Source organism: Lathyrus oleraceus, chromosome 3 (genome assembly GCF_024323335.1).
Source record: "Lathyrus oleraceus cultivar Zhongwan6 chromosome 3, CAAS_Psat_ZW6_1.0, whole genome shotgun sequence".
In the NCBI taxonomy this organism is placed as follows: Eukaryota; Viridiplantae; Streptophyta; class Magnoliopsida; order Fabales; family Fabaceae; genus Lathyrus; species Lathyrus oleraceus.
In genome coordinates this window covers 440,845,627-440,862,127 of record NC_066581.1, presented here as the reverse complement: position 1 = coordinate 440,862,127, position 16,501 = coordinate 440,845,627, and the positions used below count along the sequence as shown (strand labels likewise).

At 38.8% G+C, this 16,501-nt stretch overlaps 1 non-coding gene across 1 annotated transcript; it reads right to left on the bottom strand.

The window, feature by feature from the left end:
* Positions 1 to 6,343: 6,343 nt before the first annotated feature.
* On the bottom strand, positions 6,344 to 6,450 carry LOC127134028 (small nucleolar RNA R71). The gene has a single exon (XR_007807810.1). It is a non-coding gene; the product is annotated as a small nucleolar RNA R71 (small nucleolar RNA).
* Between the last annotated feature and the right edge of the window lie 10,051 nt (positions 6,451 to 16,501).

Here is a 16,501-nt window from a genome sequence, read left to right as displayed (position 1 = left end):
AGCCTTCGGAGCTCGATACTCAATATCATACTCAGACAACAGCATCTGCCAACAGACAATCCTTCCAGTTAAAGCAGGCTTCTCAAAGATATACTTAATTAGATCCATTTTGGATATCAACCAAGTCGTATGATTCAACATACACTGGCGTAAGCGCTTAGCAGCCCAAGCCAAAGCACAACATGTTTTCTCAAGCATTGAGTATCGAGACTCACAATCGGTGAACTTCTTACTCAGGTAGTAGATGGCATATTCTTTCTTCCCTGATTCATCTTGCTGACCAAGGATACAACCCATAAAGTCTTCAAGAACAGTCAAATACATAATCAAGGGTCTCCCTTCCACAGGCGGAGACAGAATCGGAGGCTCAGACAGATACTCTTTAATACTGTCAAAGGCCTTCTGGAAATCCTCGGTCCAATCATGACGTTGATCTTTCTGGAGGAGCTTGAATATCGGCGCACATGTGGCAGTCATGTGGGATATAAATCTGGAAATATAATTCAAGCGACCAAGAAAACCTCGGACTCGCTTCTCAGTTTTGGGCGCAGGCATCTCTTGTATTGCTTTGACCTTGGCAGGGTCAACTTCAATACCTCTCAAACTGACAATAAAGCCCAATAACTTGCCGGAACGGACTCCAAATGTACACTTATTAGGATTCAGATAAAGTTTATACTTCCTCAAACGCTGAAAAAACTTCAACAAGTGCTCTACATGTTCAACTTCCGTTCTCGACTTTGCAATCATATCATTAACATACACCTCGATCTCCTTGTGCATCATATCAGGAAACAAGGTAGTCATAGCACGTTGATACGTGGCTCCGGCGTTCTTCAAACCGAAGGGCATCACTCGATAACAGAATGTTCCCCAAGGTGTGATGAATGTTGTCTTCTCCATATCCTCGGGTGCCATTTTAATCTGATTATATCTGGAAAATCCGTCCATAAATGAGAAGACATTGAATTTAGCTGTATTGTCTACCAACATGTCAATATGTGACAGAGGAAAATCATCTTTCGGACTTGCTTTATTCAAGTCTCTATAGTCCACACACATTCGGACTTTTCCATCTTTCTTAGACACGGGCACAATATTGGCCACCCATTGAGGATATGTAGAAGTCACCAGAAACCCCACATCAATTTTCTTCTGAACTTCTTCTTTGATCTTCACTGCCATATTAGGATGAGTTCTTCTGAGCATCTACTTCACAGGCACGCACTAAGGCTTCAAAGGCATGAAATGTTGCACGATATCAGTATCCAGACCAGGAATGTCTTCATATGACCAGGAAAAGACGTCGACATATTCTTGTAGAAACTCAATCAACCCCTTCTTAACAGATTTTTCAAGGAGTGCCCCAATCTTCACTTCTCGCACACAATCCTCAGACCCCAAGTTGACTGTTTCCAGATTCTCAAGATGTGGCTGAATGATCTTCTCTTCATGCTCAAGCAGACAGGTAATCTCATCAGGAATCTCTTCAACATCATCTTCTTCGGCCTTAAATACAGGGAACTCAAAGTTGGGAGATGGTGTTGGATCATTATGTTCAATGGGTTTGATCAACCTACATAATGATTTTGGATATAAAAGATATTTTATTATTCAAACAAGGTAAATCATTATGCAGATGAAAAGATTGATTTTATTCTATTTTTTAGGGTTTTATGGTGATCACCAATTTCATGCAAAAAAGTGAAAATAATTTGGAAAAATAAACATTTAACATGAATTTATTGAATGAATATCATTGTATTTATGGGCCAACAATGTCATCACTTCTCCTTTTTCATGGGAGAAGGGTTTTTAAACAAAAATGAACATTACGTTGACTTATGGATAACTGTTTGAACATCAACAGCGACCCAATTATTGCAGACCCCTCCAGGGATGACAAAGTTTCCAGAATCTTCCTCTACATCCTCTTGCATAACAATAACAGCTTCTTGATCTTCAACCGTGTGGATGAAACCACCACTCTGAAACAACCTATGCTTGTTGAAAGTGCCTGAAGAATACCCTATGCCAGCCCGGGATTTATTGTCTTCCATCTTGATCATTTGTCCTAAACCAGTAGTTGCGCCATGCTCAATGGCCACCTTCGCCTCATTGTAGGATGCAAATGAAGAAGTTCATTTCTTAGAAGGCTCAACAATGGACAAAGCTTGGAACGGCGTCCCAACTTCGTCCTCAACATCAATGTAAGAAAAGGAAGATATATGGTTAACCAAGAGAGCCTTCTCTCCCCTTACCACCACCAACTTTTTGTTCTTGACAAATTTCAACTTTTGGTGTAGGGTGGATGTCACGGCGCCTGCCTCGTGAATCCATGGTCGGCCCAACAAACAACTATATGATGGGTGGACATCCATGACCTGGAAAGTGATCTAGAAATCACTTGGTCCAATCTTGATTGGGAGTTCAACCTCGCCAATCACAGTTTTGCAGGATCCATCAAAAGCTTTCACGACCACTCCACTCTGCCTCATGGGAGGCCCCTGGTATGACAGTCTGGCGAGAGTGGATTTTGGTAACACATTCAGCGATGATCCAGTGTCTACCTGCATATTAGACATGGCATCATCCTTGCAATTCATGGAGATGTGAAGGGCAAAATTATGGTCTCTTCCCTCCTCAGGGAGATCAACATCACAGAAACTCAAATTGTTACAAGCACTAATGTTTGCAACAATACTATCAAACTGTTCTATTGTGACGTCGTGATCTACATACGCCACATCCAACACCTTCTGTAGAGCTTCACGGTGTGGCTTAGAATTCATTAACAAAGATAGCACAGATATCTTTGATGGCGTTTGTAGAAGCTGATCTACAACATTGTATTCACTCCTCTTGATGAGGCTCAACATGTCATCGCAATCCTCTTTCATCATGCCATTCTGCCCAGCAGGGACAGGAGCTTTAGCAACAGCAGCGGCAGGTCTATTAACAGGAAGTGCCGGATTCGGAGAAACAACAAAATTCCCCAAAGGATGAATGACACTATCATCATTTTCAACCCTTCTAGTGTCAGTTTGGGGTTTCGGAGGCACCGCTATGGGTCAAGCCACTGACATCAGCGATATTAACAACAAAGGTGGAGGGTAGGGGCACCTCCTTCCCATCTTCCAATGCAACATCATTATAACGATAGGGAACAGCCTTGTCAGAAGAATATGGCATAGGGCCAGCTGGCTTAATTATGAGAGTAGGAGAAGCCTTCGGCTTGCTGCCATCATATCGGATGACAACAGGCTCAGGGATCCTGAATACTCGTGATATCACATTAACTTCATCATCCTCATCACGATTTTGAAGTATTTCAATTACACCTTCATCCATCATTTCTTGGATGTCTTTTCTAACTTGACGACATCCTCTCTCATTGACAATGCAAACACCGCAATTGTCATGGTCATGCTCGTAGTGACTATATCCACACAACAATTTGTGCATCTCGACCAAAGATTATTGGATATGGCTGACATATCGGACCTTATACTTTCCAGGGCAACCCTGAACCATATCGACAACAGACTTCCCATGCTCTGGCAATGGGTTCTTCTTGACACTAGGACCTACGTCCTCAAAAAACAATATACCGCTTCTCACAAGATCTTGAACCTTGGTCTTCAACGGGTAGCAATTCTCCACATCATGTCCGGGAGCACCGGAATGATAGACACAATGAAGCTCAGGCTTATACCACCATTAAGGGTTGATAGGTATAGCAGGTGGGTCACGTGGAGTGATCAATTTCCTATCTATCAAAGAAGGATATAGCTCTGCGTAGGTCATGGGAAAAGGATCAAAACTGACCCTCTTCTGATCATAGCTTGTACCGGTCTGATTGTTGTTTCGAGGCTGGTAGGCCTGCTCTTGAGGATGGTGTTGATGTTGTTGATACTGTTGACGTTGTTGTTGCTGGTTATGATGCTGATACTGCTGATTATCTCTGAAAACTGGTGCTATATGAGCCACCTGGTGCTGATTACCGGCGGGACGCATGGTGTTCCTCTTCACAGAGGGTCTTTTGGATTTGACATGGGAGGTCTGATAACACTAAAATTTACCGTATTTTCGACTCCGATTTCACATGCATTCTAGTTGTTTTATTATTATTTTGTTGTGTTATTGCTATGTTTTTCTTTTTTTTTCAGGTCTTTACTTTAATCGGAGCCCCGATCGAGAAAAGGAGCGAAAAAGAGCCAAAAACCCTAAAATTCAGCATTTTGTTCTTGTGGCCTACCCCATGGCTGGCGCCATAGACCCTGCCATGACGTGTCCAAGCTCAACATCCCTCAACTCCCACGATCCCCACTACTTCCACTAAGGCGCCACATTTTGTGCTTGTGGCGGGCGCCATGGCTTTGTGGCGTGCGCCACAAGAGGAAAATAGTTTCCCTCCCATTTTCAAGTTGAAGGGCATCCAAGTCATTTCCATCTTTTTACTTGCTTATAAATAGAAACTCGAATTCACTTTTACAATCATCCAAACTTAGAGCAGAGGCAAACTCAGAGCAACTTTGTTTCACTTAGGCATATATTCAGTATTTTAAAGTGGTAATCGCTTCGCATTGGAGTGTTACCACAATTGTGTAATCGAGTCTGTGATAGAGTCGGTAATCGAGTTTGGAGCACTTTGGAAGGAAGTTAATCCTGCCGCCATTTTCATTTCCGCTTTGAAATTTATTCAACCCTCCGATTGGAGCAGGTTTTTATTACTTGTCTTTACTTTATTTATTTTCCCGCACTCGCTTTACTTTATTTATTTCCCGCACTCGCTTTACTTTATTTATTTCTCGCACTCGCTTTACTTTTATTTATTTCCTCGCACTCGCTTTAAATTATTTACTTCCTCGCACTCACTTTAATTTTATTTATTTCCTCGCACTCGCTTTACTTTTATTTATATCCTCGCACCCGCTTTAAATTATTTACTTTTCGCACTCGCACTACTTTTATTTATTTTAATGCACTTTTACTTTACCATGTCTAACTAAATTTATAAGGTTAGAATGTAAGGATCGTAATTGAACCGATAATCCGTACAATTGTTCGTAGAAGCACTTAAGGTCTATTTTAACTTTCAACTTAAGTTTTCCCGCACTTCAATTCCGTTGGGTAAGATCGAAAGTCGTCCAACGTCTTTTTAAACTTAATTGTTTTTAACTATTTCAAAAACAGCGAAAGCGCTTTGTTTAGTTCATTAGGAGATTTTAACATTCAGAAGAAAAGAGATTTTAAAACTATTTTTGGACGCGTTTATAAGTTTAGAGTCTGGTTCGTAAGAACCTCTTTTGGTTAAGAAATCCAGGTTATAATACTTTTCAACTTAGTCAAGATACTATATTTCTTAAAAATAGGTTTACTACTCTAACGCAATGCGTGCCTTTTCATAAGTGACAATAAGAAGGTTTGATTAGGGAGTACAACTCGATTCTGAATACGCGAAAGCGACATTTCGTGTTAAATTAGTTCTTTTCAAAGTAGAAAACATTGCCCATAAGTAGCTCTACTAGCAAGTACTTGGATTATTAATTGATTACGTGAATTACATTCGACCCTGTCTTTATTAATTAATCTTTACTCAACTTTTTATTTTTCATTGCACACTCCAAAAACACTTATTTTGATTGCCTTTGATAAACACCATAACGACAGATAACAATAGATTGACACTTGGTCTCTGTGGATTCGATAATCTTTTATATTACTCTGACGCGTTCGTATACTTGCGAAAAGTACGCATCAAGTTTTTTGGCGCCGTTGTCGGGGACCAATTTCGTCAAATTTCATTTTGCTGTTGTTATATCGTTTAGACTTAGGCTATTTCCCGCCGGTCAATGAGAAGAACTCGCAGCACCGGAAGTTTAAGCTTAGTGTACCCTCTGGCGGAACCTGAATGTTACGCTCGCGCACGTTTATTCTTTCATAGAATTAAGAGAGCTATGGCCGAAGATCAAAACCAAAGACCTCTTAAAGATTTCGCTCAACCATCTAATGAAGAACCTAGTTCTAGTATAGTAAACCCAACCATCCCAGCTAATAATTTTGAACTTAAACCATCCCTGTTGCAACTAGTGCAACAGAGACAATTTGCGGGTCTCGCTACTGAGAACCCAACCAACATTTATAAATATTTCTTCAATTAGCAGACACTTTTAAAAGCAGTGGAGCTTCTCCTGAGGCAATACGTTTAAGATTATTTCCTTTTTCCCTCAGAGATAAAGCCCTATCATGGTTAGATTCTCTTCCACCCAATTCCATTACGACTTGGGATAACCTTAGAAGAGTTTTTCTTGCTAGATATTTTCCCCTGAGTAAAACCGCCGTTCTCCCAAACCATATAACTAGATTTACCCAAAACCAAGGAGAGTCGCTGTTCGAAGCTTGGGAGAGATATAAAGAGTTGTTACGAGCATGCCTACATCATGGTTTAGAAAATTGGTTAATCATTCAAACCTTCTATAATGGACTTCATTACAACAAAAAGATGACCATCGACGTTGCCGAAGGCGGTGCTCTGATGAACAAACCTTATCCTGAAGCTAGTGCCCTCATTGAAGATATGGCTCAAAACCATCTACTTGAGATTAAACCTAAGTTGACGGTCGTGGGTGCTAAGAATCCGAATGACACGTCCAAACCATTGGGGCGCATCAATTTGTCATACAAAAACCTAATATAAAAACATCATTAACACCTCTTTTGAAACATAAAGTAAACCGGATTAACATAAAGTAAACATCATTAACATAAGTTGTTTAATTAATAAAACAAAGTAGACCGGATTTACCTAATATATGTATTGACAACGTTGACGCCGATTTCTTCATGACTAAAAACTTGCATGAAGTCTTCATTACCAATCATTTGGTCGTAATCAAAGCCGAAAATCCCTACCTCCATATGTAGGGTCCGAACACCTCCGGTCGGTATATCGGTCATCTCTAGAAATGTCCTGAGGCACGACCTATACTTGGTGGTAGTTTTTTTTCTAGCTACGGTCTTCTTAGCACCAGAACTTTTTACCCGTGCGGAGGCGTTGCTAACCTCCTTTTTTTGTTGTGCGGAGGCATTGCTAACCTCATTTTCTTGAAGCTACATGTCATATAAATAGTTAGATCAAATTAAGAATGTAACAACTTCCATGAATATATGTCATATAATTGTATATTACCTCTTTTCTTGAAACCGTGGACTCGGTATGCCGTGGAATCGCATTATCTTTTGATTTGGATTTTGTGGGAGTCTATTTAACATAACCAAGGAAAATATGTAAGTAAAATTTTAAGCATAAATTTTAAACTTTGAATATACACATTAAAGTTAACATAAGTTTTAAGCATACCTCATATCCTACGCATATGAGGTTTGTAGGCCATGCAACAAACGAACCTACTGCTTCGTGCACCGTTGTTGCATCCGAATCATCGCTAGGATATGGTAATGCTGCATTCGGCTCAACTGCAATATCAACTGATACCTTCAAACATCCAGCAGGGAGCTCTCTAGTGTGGAGTAATACTCCGCTAACGTTATGCACTTTTCCCTTGCCAACCATCCGATAGTATGGTGACGACAAATACAGCTGACAATGGGAAATGCCCTAAAACCAATAATAACAAGAAATCGTTAATGTGTATATATGTCAAATGAATAATTTAAGCAAATAGTTCAATTTAAGACAATTATATGTAATTACCTCTGGAATGTTCGGCTGAAAAGTACAGTTGATACTGTTTTTGTCCGAAGCATCTCTGTATACTGTTGAGGCGCTAGCCTCTCTTTCTCTCCTCAATGCATCAAGCTCAGCTTGCATGGCTTCCAATCTTGCATGAAGCTCCCGATTACTAGGAGCCTTTCCTTTTTTAATACTCAGGGAGGTTGGAGTGACTCCAAATCCCTTACCCCTCACCCGACCAGAATACTCAGGGACATCTAATGCCCGACTAAGTATGCCCTTAGTATCATCGGGAGATAAAGACTGAGATAGCTCCTCCTGAAAAATCAGATGAATACCGTATACTTGTCAAATATTTGTGTATAAAAATGTTATTCAATTAATGAAAAAATGTTATACTTACACATTTCTGGTATACGTGTAAAACTTCTTCTTGAGGAACTCCAGATTTGCCCACACGGGCTTCCTTCCACAAAACATGTGCAGGAAGAGATGTTTCTGAACTTTCCTCCTTCTGCAGCTACACATTAAGTCATACAATTTGATCAGATAAAACTAATATATGATGAACAAATTTGTTATCGCAATTTATAAATACTTACCATGGATTGTTCTAAGCGTCCATATCCGACACGTCCTTTTCGGTACGGATATGCGGGACTTGATGCTCTTTCTCGATTTGTAGCACTTATTCTTTGAAAAACCGGGTCTTGTCTTTTGGATTTGAAAGCTTCCCATTCTTCAGCCGATATCAAACTTTCATATTTTTTAGGAAGCTCCGCATCCACAAAATTACCATCCGCATCCTTAAGGAACTTGGATGATAAAAATGTCTGAAACCCTCATAGAAGCTTTCCGGCCAATTTCATACAAAAACCTCTTCTTTCTTCTTCGATGTTAAAACATCGCTAAGAAAAACATACAGATTGATAGTTAGTATCGGTAATTGAAAAAACATAATTGATACCGTATAATTAAGGGCCAAATGATTGTTCCTTTATCTCACGGAGGTAGGTTATAAATCATAAGAATCCTAGGCCATGTGGTATGTGAGATACTTTGAAGACCATGTGGGTTCATTCCATCAGTAGATAATGCCAATCGAAGGTTTCTTGCTTCTGATCCAAACTCAGGATAATCATTATCAATCTTCGACCACTGTGGTGAATCAGCCGGATGCCGATACTTTCCATCAATAATTCTTTCATCTGCATGCCAAGTAAGATGTCTTGCATCGGTTTCACTACGAAACATGTGCCTAAATCTCGGAATTATCGGAAAATACCATAAGACTTTTGCGGGAGATAATCTTTTCTTATATCGAGACAAACCGCATTTAGGGCACTCAGTTAACATTGCATATTCGTTACGAAACAAAATGCAATCGTTAGGACAAGCATGTATCTTATCATAGCTCATGCCAATAGAGCACAACATTTTTTTTGCCTCATAGGTTCGATTAGGAAGAACATTATCATCCGGTAGCATTTCTCTCATAAGGGCCAACAACTCTGTGAAACTTTTATCCGACCATCCATTGCCCGCCTTTAAGTTGTACAACTTTAATACCGCAGAAAGTCTTGAGAATTTAGTGCAACCTTTGTACAACGGTTTCTCTGCATCGCTTACCATCCTCTCAAACATTTCAGGACAATCATGAAGATCTTCTTCCAGTGCTTCTACAATCTCTTCAACTCGATCACAATCGTATGTTTCCGTGTCTTTGTCGTATGAAGCATAGGTCGTATTACTTTTTCCACTCGATTCAACATTCTCGTTAATTTTCTCACCATGAAATATCCAACACTGATAACTTTGATCAATTCCATGCCTCAGCAAATGCGATTTCAATCCATGTGCGTCAACCTTACCAATATAACAACAACGCAAGCAAGGACAATGCATTCGTCTGAGGTTTTCAGCGTGTTGAACAACATACTTAACGAATTCCGCAACCCCACTCTCGTACTCTTTGGTCATTCGATCGTCACAGATCCATGTTTTATCCATGGTTTTCCTACTTATTAAAGTAAACAATTAATCCAGACGAAAATACATAACTAAGGTAGTATCTTTGAATATCCTAACAATTATAAAGTTCAATTCATTTTAAACTTCAAAAACCTATACATAACCAATGTTAATATAAACTTCAATAACGTATCCGATACGCCAATATACCAACTTTAATTACCTCATCACTTTCATTTTTTATATTACAAGAATTAAACTTTTTCTATTACAATATACCTATAACTATACCTATAACTATATTAGAGTTCGTTCAATCATTTTATGGGAGAAATCTTGTTCCTTTAGAATGAAAGTGAGATGAACAACACTTTCACAGTTAAAAAGAAAAAAAACTACCTATTCAATCTTCAAGTATAATCACTAAGGAAACATGAAGTTTGAACAATATTGAACATCTAAATCCAAGCCTAGTCATGACAGCCCCAACATGCAATGCATTTCAAAATTCATCATGCATACCAAGCAAGTATAAAGAAAATCAAATTGCATACACATATACATACACAATTCAATATACATACATACACAAACTAACAACTCCCAAATCACCAACTATCATTAAACATTGCATTTGTAACACCAGCAACTAACCGATTAGCATAGCATTTTCAACAAACATTTAACCATAATAAAATTAGAATTAATTCAATTAACATCAACATTCAAAATCAATAAACCAACCATATTCCATAGTAGTTTCAATGAACATTCAAATTGATTTCAAAGCATCATTAACTTTAGCATATCATTGCAACGTCCATCAACACAATAATGATTTCTAACTTCCATACTAACCTCAACTAACATGATCAATGGACTTCTAACTCATGTCACCTCTAATTACTAACAGCTTATTAACTAACATTTTTCATAACACATTTTCCTAACTGTTTTGACTACTAATCTAACTCTCCTAACACAATTAGTTACGTAACAATTTATTAACACAATTGCATACTAGTTTAACAGCTCTAACATCATTTGCTAATAATCATCCAATTCCATAACAATTATAATAATCACTAACAAGTTAGCATACTAACTCAATCACTAAAATGCAATAACAATTCAAACAATCCTAACTCAAGCAATCTATAATTATCACACTAACTGTTACAACAGTCCTAAAACTTCAATTAACATTCACCAAAATCCATTTAACATCCTAACTAGTATTCACCTCTCACCAAACTTTGTAGCTTGTTCTTTTCAGACTAGCATGAGTTACTAAATTGATACACTAACTACTACTTTAACTCCTATTAGCATTTCAATAACTGATTTCAAAATACACTAATAAACCTTGTCCATTCAATATTAACTAACTTACTAACTTTATTTGCCAATTCAAACATGACTAACCAACTTTCCTAAATAACTAACTGAATCACATTTCAAATTTCATAACAGTCCTACTAACAAAACTGTTCTAATTAATCTCTAACAGTCCCTGACACATAATTAACAGTTTCATAGCTAACTATCGAATCAACTCAACTAACAATCATATTATCATTAACCAACTAACTACTTTTCACTAACTTACTAACTTAACTAACATTTCAAACTAACACTTTAATTCCCTAAACACTAACTGATTCAACTTCAAAACCAACATTCATTAACACTTAAATAACTATTAACTAATCATCTCTAATATCACTAGCAACTCTAACACTAGCCCATTCATGACAGTTTAACCCGCTCACTGAAATTTCCTAATCCAATTCACTAACAATCCAATACCAAATATAACTAACTGCAGTCCTAATAGATTTAACAATTCACTTAACATTCCAACATCAACTTCAAACTAACTTTCATAACAATGCATTAACATGACAATTAACTTACTAGTAAGCTGATTCATCTAATTTCGGACATTAATTAATTCTAACTAACTTCTTAATTTCAATCTACATTTGACCTGAATTTCATGTGAACCTGTAACCGAATTGGAGTCTATAAAAGCTAGCATCATAGTTCAGTTAGGGTTTCATCCAACAAGTTCAAAAGATGGAAGAAGAGGAAGAGCATTAGAGCAGAACGTACCGTATTCAAGTGATCTCCTTGCGCTGCAACCTTCGATTCAACGTTCGCAAGAGCAAACCCCCACTTCGAAGGTACCTAAGATTTAGTTGTGAATCTGTGCACGAGCTTCATTTAATTTAAGTTGAAAAACCTAGGGTTCTTCCCCAGTTTGGCTTGATTGGAGCTTAGGGTTAGGTTTCAAGAGGAATTTATGGCGTTTTGTGGTTTAGCTAGAGAAGAGGAACTGATAGGGTTTCAACGTTCGCAGGAGGGAAAACTGAAATGGAGTCTGAAAATTTTATTTTAATTAGACCTTAGACAGCGCTTTTGTGGAAAGCGCTTTCTAAGGTATGCCTTAGACAGCGCTTTCTAAACTCCCCCTTAGACAGCGCTTTTGGTTTTAATTTTTTTTTTAATTTAAAGACTTTAGACAGCGCTTTATCAAAAGCGCTGACTAAGGTCTATATTTAAAAGCGCTTTCTAAAAGCGCTATCTAAGGGGGGGTCTTAGACAGCGCTTTTAGAAAGCGCTGTCTAAGACCCCCCCTTAGACAGCGCTTTCATTATTTTTTTGGAACATTTTCCGTGTTTTATTTTAATTTTAACCTTAGACAGCGCTTTCTTTTAAAAGCGCTATCTAAGATGCGTTGTTAAAAGTCATTTTTGGCGTAGTGGAGCGACAATTGAGAAGAAGGAAGCCCACGGAGGAACGCATGAACTAAGCTCTATAGACATGATGCAAGCTAAAATGGACGCATTAGCCCTCAAAGTCGAGCATATGTGCATAAACCCGAATACTGTAGCCGCAGTTTCGTCGGATTGTGAGATATGTGGGACCAAAGGACACCAATCTGCAGAATGCATTCTATTAAATGAAACCCACTCTGAGCAAGTGAACTACACCCAAGGGAACCCATATTCGAATACCTATAACCCTGGATGGAGGAATCACCCGAACTTTTCCAATAAAAACAATAACCCTATTCAAAATAATGCACCTCCGAGACCTAGTTATCAAGCCCCTAGATCAAATCAACCTATGCAACCTGTGCCACCAAAGCCGAGCCTTGAGAAAATTATGGAAAATTTTATCACCGCTAAAACCCAACAAAACAAGGAGTTCATGAACCAAAACATTCATGTTAACGAATTGATTACTCAGTTAGGAACCAAGGTTGACCAAATAGTTACTCATACTAAGATGCTTGAAACCCAGATCTCTTAGGTAGCTTTAAACCAAGCCCCTCAGACTACACCTGGAGGACAATTTCCTGGACAACCTCAACAAAATCCGAGAGGACAAGCCAATGCCATTACCCTACAAAGTGGGAACGCTTATGATGAGCCACCAAACCCTAGATTGAGTGAACCCGAAACTTCTAAGGAATGTACCAAACCCACGGACGAAGTAAAGGAACCAGAGGAACCTGAAAACCAGGAAGGTCGAGAAAAAGGAGAAGAACCTAAAGATAAAACTTATGTACCACCCCCACCATATAAACCACCTATACCATATCCGCAAACACTCAAACAAACCCAGATCAATAAACCGTATCAAAAATTTATTAAAGTTATAGAAAAACTTCTTGTAGAAATCCCTTTCACTGAAGCCATCACCCAAATACCTTCTTATGCAAAGTTTCTCAAAGACATCCTTATTAACAAACGTAGACTTGACGATCCGAAGCCTTTGGAATGTTATGCTATTTCCGAGGACAAATTAGCAAAGAAAGATAAAGATCCTGGAAATTTCTCAATTCCTTGCCTTTTGGGTAATCATGTCATCGAAAAAGCTTTTCAAGGCGTGATGAAATGCCTCTAAGAAACATTCAGGAAGTAGAACTCTTTGACGTATGGGGTATAGATTTCATGGGACCTTTTCCACCATCCTTAGGAAACAGGTATATCTTAGTAGCTGTAGACTATGTGTCTAAGTGGATTGAAGTTATAGCTGCACCCACAAACTACACTAGGGTAGTAATCAAATTATTTAAAAACTATATATTCCCTAGATTTGGAACACCATGTTTAGTCATAAGCGATGGAGGATCACACTTTATATCGAGAATATTTGACAAACTTTTAAGAAAATATGGAGTTAGGCATAGAGTAGCAACACCATACCACCCACAGACTAGTGGCCAAGTAGAAGTATCTAATAGGGAGATAAAACAAATCCTAGAGAAAACTGTTTCTATTTCTAGGAGAGACTGGTCTCAAAAGCTTCAAGAAGCATTATGGGCCTATAGAACCGCTTTCAAAACCCCTATAGGAACTACTCCTTATCAACTAGTTTATGGAAAATCTTGTCACTTACCGTTCGAATTAGAGCATAAGGCCTATTGGGCCATTAAGACTTTGAATTTAGACTACCTAGCCGCTGGAGAAAAGCGTACCCTAGACATTCATAAATTAGAAGAACTTAGGCAATCTGCCTACGAGAATGCAAAAATATATAAAGAGAGGACAAAAGCCTGTCACGACAAAAGAATAGTAAAGAAAAATTTCAATATAGGCGATCCTGTTCTCCTTTTTAACTCTAGGTTACGACTCTTCCCTGGAAAGCTACGTTCAAGATGGACTGGTCCTTTCGAAGTATCCAAGATTCTGAGATCCGGAGCCGTAGAAATCAAGAACGATACCTGTAGTCCATTCATTATAAATGGACAAAGACTGAAGCTCTACGAAGGAGGAGACATTCCAGCATACTACTCAAGCCACACCCTGATTGATCCACCGATTCCTACTACTACAGGTGTATAAATTCTAATCGTCAAGCTAATGACGTTAAACGAGCGCTGCGTGGGAGGCAACCCATGGTTTTTCTTTCATTTTACTTTTCGCATTTATTTAATTTTATTTTTATTTTATTTTATCATATTTTGCATTGAGACTAAGATTTGAATGGTTTGTATTTTCAGGATCACTTTCTTAACTTTTACAGGATGCAGGATTTCGATGACATGCACGTGGCCTATAGAGATAATGCTCAGAGGGAGCGCTACATCGCTCTGTATCAGTGCCCTATGGCACCCACACGTTATCCTGATCAGCACTGTATGGAGGCACTGGGTATCGAACCGAGTATCCGATTCCTTAGCCACCAGCTTCACTGGGACGAGTTTGCTGATGACTTAAGTAACACCTACAGGAACCTGACTTTGGAGTTCCTGAGTTCATTCGACTATGACCCATAATCTGGACCAGATGGGTATGCTGCTTTCAGGCTTTTCGGAGTTGAGTACTCTTTCAGCCAGAAAGAGTTCGGCGACCTTTTGGGCTTCCAGACCACTCCTGATGCTATCCCGGAGACACCTATGGGATATTTCCTGGGTAAGGAGGTTGAGAAGTTTTGGAGTGATATATCAGGTGGCGGAAGCCAGGATCCATCTATGCAGCTGTCTCATGTCATACATAACCCCGCCTTCAGATACTTTCAAATGATATTAGCACATTCCTTCCTGGGAAGACCGGATGCAGAGACACTACTGAGTGAAGAGGAGATCTTCCTATTATTTTGTGCATCCCAGTCTCGCCCAGTAGCATGTGGGAACTTTTTATTAAACAGTTTCAGCGGTATCTCCAGATCCACCAAAGGAGTCATCCATGTTGGCGGAATCATCACACAGATTGTTGTTGCTTTAGGTCTGTCTTGCAAGTTGTTACATCTTCGGACCTACTGTGGGTACACTACCATGGACATCGACTTCTGTTTGACTAGAGGGTTGATGAGGAGAGCCTCTTTCCACCCATGTCAGTTCCGATTGCTAGTCGACAGTGAGGCTATCCATTATTTCACATTGCCAGATCCTATGATGACCAGTGTGCATGATCCAGCGAATTGGAGTTATGCTCTAGAGGGCCAGGGAGAGATCGTTGAGGAACCGAGATCACCACCCATTGCTGAATACACGCCTACACCACCATCTCCAAGAATCACTGTTTTCTCTAATAATCTTTCATTGCAGACACCCAACATCCGCACTTAGATTGCTGAGTGTCGTAGAGTGATCGCAGCGCTTAGACAGGAGGTGGCTGACCTCACTTTACAGATGGGAGTTTCTGATCTCACCCATGCTACTGAAGTCGACTGTCTATATCAGGAGATCGCAGAGCTCAAGCAAGAAGTAGCCATGCTCCGTGGTTCCTCTCAGGAAGATGACATCCCTACTATATGATCTCACCATTCCATCTTATTTTATCGTTCTTTTATTTTATTTTATTTTCGTTTTTACATAACTCATCTTATATATTATCGCATTTGTAATATTATATAAACTACTTCTATACATTGATATTTCTACTTTTATCTATATATGTCTTATTTTTCGTTTTAGTTGCATTTTTTATTTTTCAGTTATTTATTTATTTATTAGTCTAATATTTAATTTTTGTTTCATTTTTATTTTTGTTTTTACCTTTATAAAATTATGCAAGTCAATGATGCTAGAAAAATCACAAAACAAATGCTATCCGGACCCCTCAAAGCCAAAAGACAAGAGAAGCCCAAGCCAGAGGACCAAAATCCGGCCCAGCCAGATTTTGTCTTATGGTGCCCGCCATGGGCACTAGTGGTTAGCAATAGGTTGTCAGGTAACTCTTTCCTTACCTTATTTTGAAACATTGGGGACAATGTTCGATTTAAGTGTGGGAGGAGACTCTATCGTCTTTTCTTTATTGTTTTTCTCGTTTTTCCTTTATCGCTTTTTCTTTGCTGTTTTTAGATAGTTTATTTATTGTT